The sequence below is a fragment of the Tachyglossus aculeatus genome, chromosome 12, assembly GCF_015852505.1.
Source record: "Tachyglossus aculeatus isolate mTacAcu1 chromosome 12, mTacAcu1.pri, whole genome shotgun sequence".
Taxonomy (NCBI): Eukaryota; Metazoa; Chordata; class Mammalia; order Monotremata; family Tachyglossidae; genus Tachyglossus; species Tachyglossus aculeatus.
This window is the reverse complement of record NC_052077.1, coordinates 20943814-20951553: the sequence shown is the minus strand read 5'-3', so window position 1 is coordinate 20951553 and position 7740 is coordinate 20943814. Positions and strand designations below refer to the sequence as shown.

Below are 7740 nucleotides of genomic sequence, written 5' to 3'. Positions count from 1 at the left end.
AAAACAGATGGTAATGTAACACTTAGGCAGAGATGAGCTTCCTCTGGGCATCAGGGCAGTGACCTTGGGGCCCCCAAACTATGAAGTCCTGGGTACTTATGTGGCTCCAGGGTGAAGGCAACAGTAAGAGCAGGCTTGTGGCTTTGCTCTGCTTTGTGGCTTGGAATATGGTTTTTGGTGTAGCTGTCAGTGAGAAACTGAAGTCTTTACCTAGCCATCCCATATCTGCCTCTGTTAAGTCCATGAGGCCAAGAAAGGATGACCCCCATAGCTAGATCTCTAATGGAATTCACAAGAAAATTTTATAAACTGTTCTTGTAATGCACCCTGTCCCCACCATTATCATTGTTGAGGCTTCTTCAAAACCATGGAAAAAGTACTGGAAAAATTAGACTCTCTTCCCTGATTTTTTTTTTTTTTTCTTCTTCTGGCTTCAATAATCTTTAAAATATTCTTTCTCCTCTTTTTCTGCCTATAATTTTTTTCTTCCAAGTATCAAGTGTATTTATGTAAGCTATATTTAAAAGCTGTAGGTGGCCCTGATAATCATATTCCCTGGAACCCTGGAGACATTGTAATAATTATGGCATTTGTTAATGCTTACTATGTGCCAAGCACTATTCTGAGTTCTGGTCCCAAGCCTACACTAACCATTTGGCAAAAATGACCCTGAAACATTTAATACTTCAATCCTTGGATTTACAGCTGGGCAAGGTTGTTTAATAAAATAATAACAGCAACTGGGGAGTTTAAGAAAAATAGGAAATCCTCTGCCTTTCAATCTGCTTGTTTTTACCAGAATGATAACAATATAAATGATTTTCTACAGTAGTCATTGATAAAGATTTTCTTCCCTGATTTAAATCAAATTTTGTTTAGCTCTGGGAACTTATTTCAACACAAATTATATTTGAAATTCTTTTGTTTCTCCACTGAAAAGTAATCCCTTTTTTATCATAATTTAGCTTAGTAAATAGATCATTGAGCCAACTGTTAGTGTACTTTCCCAAAAATTAATACAGTGTTCTGTACACTAAGTGCTCAATAACTGATTGATTAATTACTGATTGATTAATACTCAGCTTAGCTTTTATCATAGTGTTTTGCTTACCTTGAGGTATCGTGGTTTTAACTCTGACCTTTGCTGTTATAATTACTGACTATTAAATGCAGGCCAAAATACTATATTTATGCATAAGGATTAAATGACATTTAAAATGTTTGAGGAACTTTTTCCAAACCATGCATACATTTACACACTTAAGATTGTATATTCTATATTAATATATGTTTCATTAGCACCTGAGAAGTTATGATAACTGGTAACATTTTATGATCCAATTTTAAGGATTAAAATGGATTAAGGATTAAGAATGGAATCAAAAAATAAGGAAAGGTGCTTCCATTCAATCCTTTAATGTTACTTAAAATTGTATTATAATATTCATTAGCATGATTACCATAACATTTCTCTCGGATGCTAAAGAATTATAGCATGACTGAAAGAATTGACAATATCATACATACCTAATGTTTGTAATTGCTCAAAATGGTCCTGTGAAAAGTTTAGCTACAAGTGATATATGCATGATGGTGTTCAGGAAATTACTCCCACAAGAGTTAGGTAAATACAGATCAATAGTATTGCATCTATTAGCCACAAACTAGGTGGCTATTGGAACGAAGCAGCATGGTTTAGTGGATAAAGCATAGGCCTGGGAGCCACAGGGACCTAGGTTCGAATTCTGGCTTTGCCACATATCTGCTATGTGATCTTGGGCAAGTCACTTAACTTCTCTGGGCCTCAGTTACCTCATCTCTAAAATGGGGATAAGTTTGTGAGCCCCATGTGGAACAGAAACTGTCTGACCTGATTATAACTTGTATCTTCCCCAGTATTTAGAACAGTGCTTGGCACATAAGCACGTAATGAGTACCATAATTATTATTATTATCTGTGACACTCTTGAAAAGATTATAAATACTACACACTTTTATTGCTTACATTTCCTTAGAGGCTGTAAGCAGCAGTGCTATTTAGATCCTCATTCTCTGCTCCCCCTCACCCCTGCCCTTCCGCATCAGAGCTCTGACACTCATCTGTTTTTTTTGTCCCAGTATCAGACAGAACTGTGTCATTACATATAGTGGCTAACAATTTGCTATTGTGCAGCCTAAAATGATGATCTTCATTGGTGGGAACTTGGATCATTTCGTTGGGAAGGAAGAAATTTGGTCATTTTGCCTACTGGGACTTTGCTAGGAAGGTTTGTAATCTGCAATTTAAAATTGAGAGAAAACACCTCTGGAGCAGATGCTTGGGAAGCCAGCATCATAGCGTAATTAGGCTCATGTCTGCCGCATGGTGTAAGCCAAATGAAAAACAAACCAAATACATTTTTGGAAACAAGTTCCACCTTTAAAAATCTTATAGTTTTATAAATGAACACAGTATCATGAAAAAAATCTGGGCTGCTATGACTATTCCATGAAAAAAAAATCCATCTTTCCAATTGCCTTCAAGTGCTTGATGTAAAACTTGAATTCTCAGTATTGATCTTTGCACTTGTTTATTAGTATGGGCACCTTACAAACTGGTGTGGCCAATAGCCCTTCAAGATTTGGTGTCCCAAAGTCCCTGTTAAGATGAAAGAAATAAGGAAATTGACAGCAAAGTTCTGGCCACCCCAAAGAGTTGTTATGCCAATGAGTTCTTTCAAATTTTCCATCCTGATCTCAGATTGCTTTCAAAATATCTTACACCTTTTGTCAGGTTTACTGAGGCCAGTGAAAGAAAAAGCTGCCTAATCTTTGCCAAAAGACTGAGAGAACATTTGTGAGGTAGTGTTAGATTCTGGGCCACAGATCGAATCAGCACATAAAAATGACTGGATGTGGATATGAGTCAGAATGCGCACAACAAGAGACTTCAGGAAATGTCGAAAGTTATTGGTAACCTGGTCAGATGAATGTCATAGATACTATTTCTAGAACACAATGGGTTGGTGCAGTTTTTTTTACCTTCCTGAAGCATTACTGATGAACGTATTGGTGCATTCTTTATCTCTGGTTCCTGGGTTCATCCTGACTCAGTGTGTTGGTTAACACAGTTCCAAGGCTCACAGAATTTTGGGGAGGGACCTTTTCTAACCTCCTCTGCTACTCACAGCCTTATGGAATAATTAACCTTGAATCCAGTGAAGAGTTGACCTGAGTTCCTTAAACCAAAAGTAATCTAGTGTGAGTCACTCTGAACAGGAGTGTCCCCCATTACCTCCAACCTTCCCAGGACCCCCCTGTTTGGAAGCTTTCTTTTTTCTCAAGTCTGGGCTAAAACTAATCCAGATGTTGTGGTTAGGAGGGCATCTCCAGCCTACTCTGCCTCTGCCTGAGCAGTGACAGACGGGAGTGTTGAGCCAGTCTTGAAGGAACCATACTTTCAGCACTTCTACATACAGCAATTTTACACCTGCTGCATGTGAAAGATGAAAAAGCCAAGAAATTATTGTGTAAGACTTCAAATTGACATAAAATACCTCTTCATCTCAACCCATACCTACAGCTTATTCAAATTCCTCATTTCTCCTTTAAGGCCCTGATTTGTTCCTCAAAACTTTTGTGTAGGGAAAGTACTGGGTAAATCTATGTAGTACGTATAACATTGACAATAGATTATTCTGTATTTCTTAAGCATTTAGTTGACATGCCTAGGAATGAAAACATTCCCTTTTGAAAGAGTCTTCTGGATTTTCAGAGATTTGTGTAGTTTAGAAAATTTTCCTATATATTAGCTCTACATTAGATAATAAAAATGAGTATCCAAGGTAACTTTCAATATTTTCCTGTTTTTTATTCCTATGCCCTGGTGTTTCAATTCTTTTATTACCTTGTGTAAAGGTGTTTTACTGAATTCCTATTTCCCCAAAGCTATATCACTATCAGAGTTGAATCAATACTATAGGAATCTGATCTTATTATAATGGAGTAATATATCAAAAACAGAACCAAATACCTTATAGAGCCTAATTCCCTTCTAAAATAAAGTTGCTTACACTATTGATTCAAGAGAACAGGGACAATAACTATAAATTATACATGTGTGATTTTTAAATTTAGAAAATATGTGCATGGAACAATGCTTGTTTCAAAAAAAATTCCAGAACTCCAGTGTTTAATGGCTCATGTGTGTTCTGTACCCTTTCCACTCATATAGAGGGATACTAGGAAATAGTGCAATATGTCATAATAATTTGAAATTGGCTTGATAATGAACTGAAACTGATGGAGCCCGGTTTATACAGGAATAATTTTTTACTGATGGTTCTCTTGCATGCCTTCTGATTAGCTAAGGAGGTAGTTTGATTGACATCCTTCTAGACTGTGAGCCCATTGTTGGGTAGGGACTGTCTCTATATGTTGCCGATCTGTACTTCCTAAGCGCTTAGTACAGTGCTCTACACACAGTAAGCACTCAATAGATACAATTGAATTGAATATTACTTGAAGGTCTGTTCCAATCCCTTTTTCCCTTTTTTTTAAAAAAACTTGAAATGTCATGTTTGTTCATCATTTTAACTGCTTTGATGCACCCTATGTAAAACTCAGATTTTTTTTTTTCACCTAGAGGCTCACTGATGAGCACAGGCCTCAATCTGATTAAGAATAGGAAACTGAACAGAATTATAGAAAGATGTAAACTCTTCCCAGTTCACTCTTTAAATTATTAACCTGTTACCATTGTTTGGGTACTTACTCTCCTTCCCTTGGAGGCTTAGAGAAGCAGCGTGGCTCAGTGGAAAGATCCTAGGCTTTGGAGTCAGAGGTCATGGGTTCAAATCCCAGCTCCGCCACTTGTCAGTTGTGTGACTTTGGGCAAGTCACTTAACTTCTCTGAGCCTCAGTTACCTCATCTGTAAAATGGGGATTAAGACTGTGAGCCCCACGTGGGACAACCTGATCACCTTGTATCCCCCCCAGCGCTTAGAACAGTGCTTTGCACATAGTAAGCGCTTAACAAATGCCATTATTATTATTATTATTAATAATAATAATTGTTGTATTTAAGTCTTACTATGTGTCAAGCACTGTACTAAGTGCTGGGGCAGATACTAGATAATTAGGTCCCAAAAGAGGTTCACAGTTCGAGGAGGAAAAAATAGATATTAAATCCCCATTTTGCAGCTGAGGCACAGAGGAGTTCAATGACTTGCCCAAGGTCACAACACAGGCAAGTGGAGAAGCAGGGATTAGAACCCAGGTCCTCTGATTCCCTGGCCAGTGTCCTTTCCTCTGGCATCACGGCTTCTCAGCACCTGCAATTTCTCCCTTTTCTTATACTCTTGTGGCAGAAGTGAGAGCAAGGAAAAGCTTTAACAAACCTTCTCCACTTAATATAATAGGCACAATATGAGAGAAGCAATCAGTGTTTCAGTAAATTCTTTGTGGGCAGGGATTATGTCTACCAGCTCTGTACTCTCCCAAGAACTTAGTACAGTACTCTGCACATAGTAAAGGCTTAATAAATACCATTGACTGATACAATATAAGGAGCTAACTGTCTAGAGGGGAGATATAGAAACAGAGCAATGAAATAACCACAGGGACAGGAGTTAGCCGTCTGTCTGTCGGCACCTAACATCTTGGTCCCTGGGTAGGCTCTGAATTGGAACTACTAGTGTGATACAGGATTTGAGCCCCTGATAAATTCAGAATATTTCCTTTGTTGCCCCAGGTCTTGGTGGCCTATGCAGATCAGATCACAAGAATTCTTCATTAGAAAAATCATCTACAAAAGAAACTAAAGTCCTCTGTATCAGTGACATGGGCACCCCTTGATTCTGAATAAGTTACAGATTTGCATCCACAGAACACCATGTAGACTGCTTCCCCCCACCTGTAATTTAGTGTCTGTTTCTCCTACTAAATTGTAGGTTTCTTAAGGGTAGGGGTCATGTCTACTAATTCTATTTTACTTTCCTAAGCACTTAATTCAGTACTCTCCACAGAGTAATCACTCATTACTGTTGATTCTAGTTTATTCAAATAGATTAGATGAAGGTGCTCAAATATTGATGATTTATGGAAGCTGTTTTGGATCTCAGTGCACTCTCTCTAGCCTGAAGGTGGCTTGGCAACATTGTGAATGAAAACTCACTGGCTTCTGAGCATGATTAGAGTAGTAGTGTGGCATAGAGGAAGAAGCTCAGGACTGGGAGGCAGGAGACTTGGGTTCTAATCTTGGATTTAAAACAGAATCAGATCAGACACAGTCCTCCCTCTCTCCCCCGCTCCTCCCCCCCCACCCCCCCCACTTAGGATCACAGTTGGTTTGTTTTAAAAATAAATATAGTAATAGTTACAGTTCTTATTTATCCTTATCTTATCTTTTGCTGTCAAGTCGTGTCTGACCCATAGTGATGCCGTGGACACATCTCTCCCAGAGTACCACACATCCATCTGCAATCGTTCTGGTAGTGTATCCATAGAGTTTTCTTGGTATAAATATGAAAGTGGTTTACCATTGCCTCCTTCCATGCAGTAAACCTGACTCTCTGCCCTCGACTCTCTCCCATGCCGCTGCTGCCCAGCATGGGTGAGTTTTGACTTGTAGCAGATTGCCTTCCACTCGCTAACCACTGCCCAAGCTAGGAATGGAATGGGTAGGCCTCTGCTTGACTCTCCCTCCCATAGTTGAGGCTAGTAGAGTACTGGAAACTCTCCAGGTGAGACCCTGGGAGGTGAATAGTCACAATATTAAGTGTTGAATTCACAGTACTGTAAGCCCAGGACAAGAATACAAGGGAGGGAATTAATCACTGTCTGTAGCCTTCAAATGGCTCACCATCTATGAATGAAAGTGGGGAGGCAGTAACAGGAGACAGACACATAAAAAAAGATGAAACTACCAAACCCTAAAACCACATACAAGGCAAGAATAAATGTAGAAGGTAAAAACAAAGCAAGTGGTTAGTTTGCCTGCTAACTGTTTAACTGCAAACCTTTTTAGAAATAGCTATATAAAAAAAACCAACCCCAAAAACCTTTAATTCACCTAGTCACTAACAGCCTGAGAGGTCAAGAAAAACTTTTTTATGTTGATTCTGGATGTACCTTTGATAGCAAATACCACATTCCACTAAAATATTAAAGTGCTCTTTACATTCTGCTTCCAGCATTACCAGTTCAAAAACCATATAGAAACACGATTCCCAGGACACTGAGTAGGTTTTTTTACACAATGTATTAGTTAAACATGTTACTTAATTGGTGTGACAGCATTTATTTTTCCTAAAGCACCTGAAACATGCTTACAACAGTTGGAGCTTTTAAAACTGCAATAATGTTAATCTCCTGAAATACACAGAAGTGACCAAATGTGGAGGAGTCTGTTAACACAACATTCTCTCTGGGAGTTCCTACACAAACTAATGTAATGTTATTTCTGTTGGTTCTATAAACACTTTTTTCTTCAAATGTTACATAAGTGAGTTCTGATGACTTGTCTTTCATGGATCCTTTCCCCCTAACAATCAAGGAAAAATATGCAATGTATAAATTAAAACAAGTATAGAATGCTCCCTAATTTTGATTCTTCCATCCTTTACCTTTTTCCTGAAAAAAGGTCCTGAACTTGATTTTTTTCGGTCTGAGCTTGGGTGAGGGGATTGCATGAAGGTTAACACTGCTCCATGTGCGTTAGAGCTGAAGGACTGTTATCATCTTTTAGAGAAGCAGCGTGGC

The 7740-nt window shown here is 38.5% G+C and overlaps 1 non-coding gene across 1 annotated transcript; it reads right to left on the bottom strand.

Annotated features, from left to right (window-relative positions):
- Positions 1-6602: 6602 nt before the first annotated feature.
- On the bottom strand, positions 6603-6740 carry LOC119936017. Its single transcript, XR_005453611.1, has one exon. It is a non-coding gene; the product is annotated as a small nucleolar RNA SNORA7 (small nucleolar RNA).
- Positions 6741-7740: the final 1000 nt, after the last annotated feature.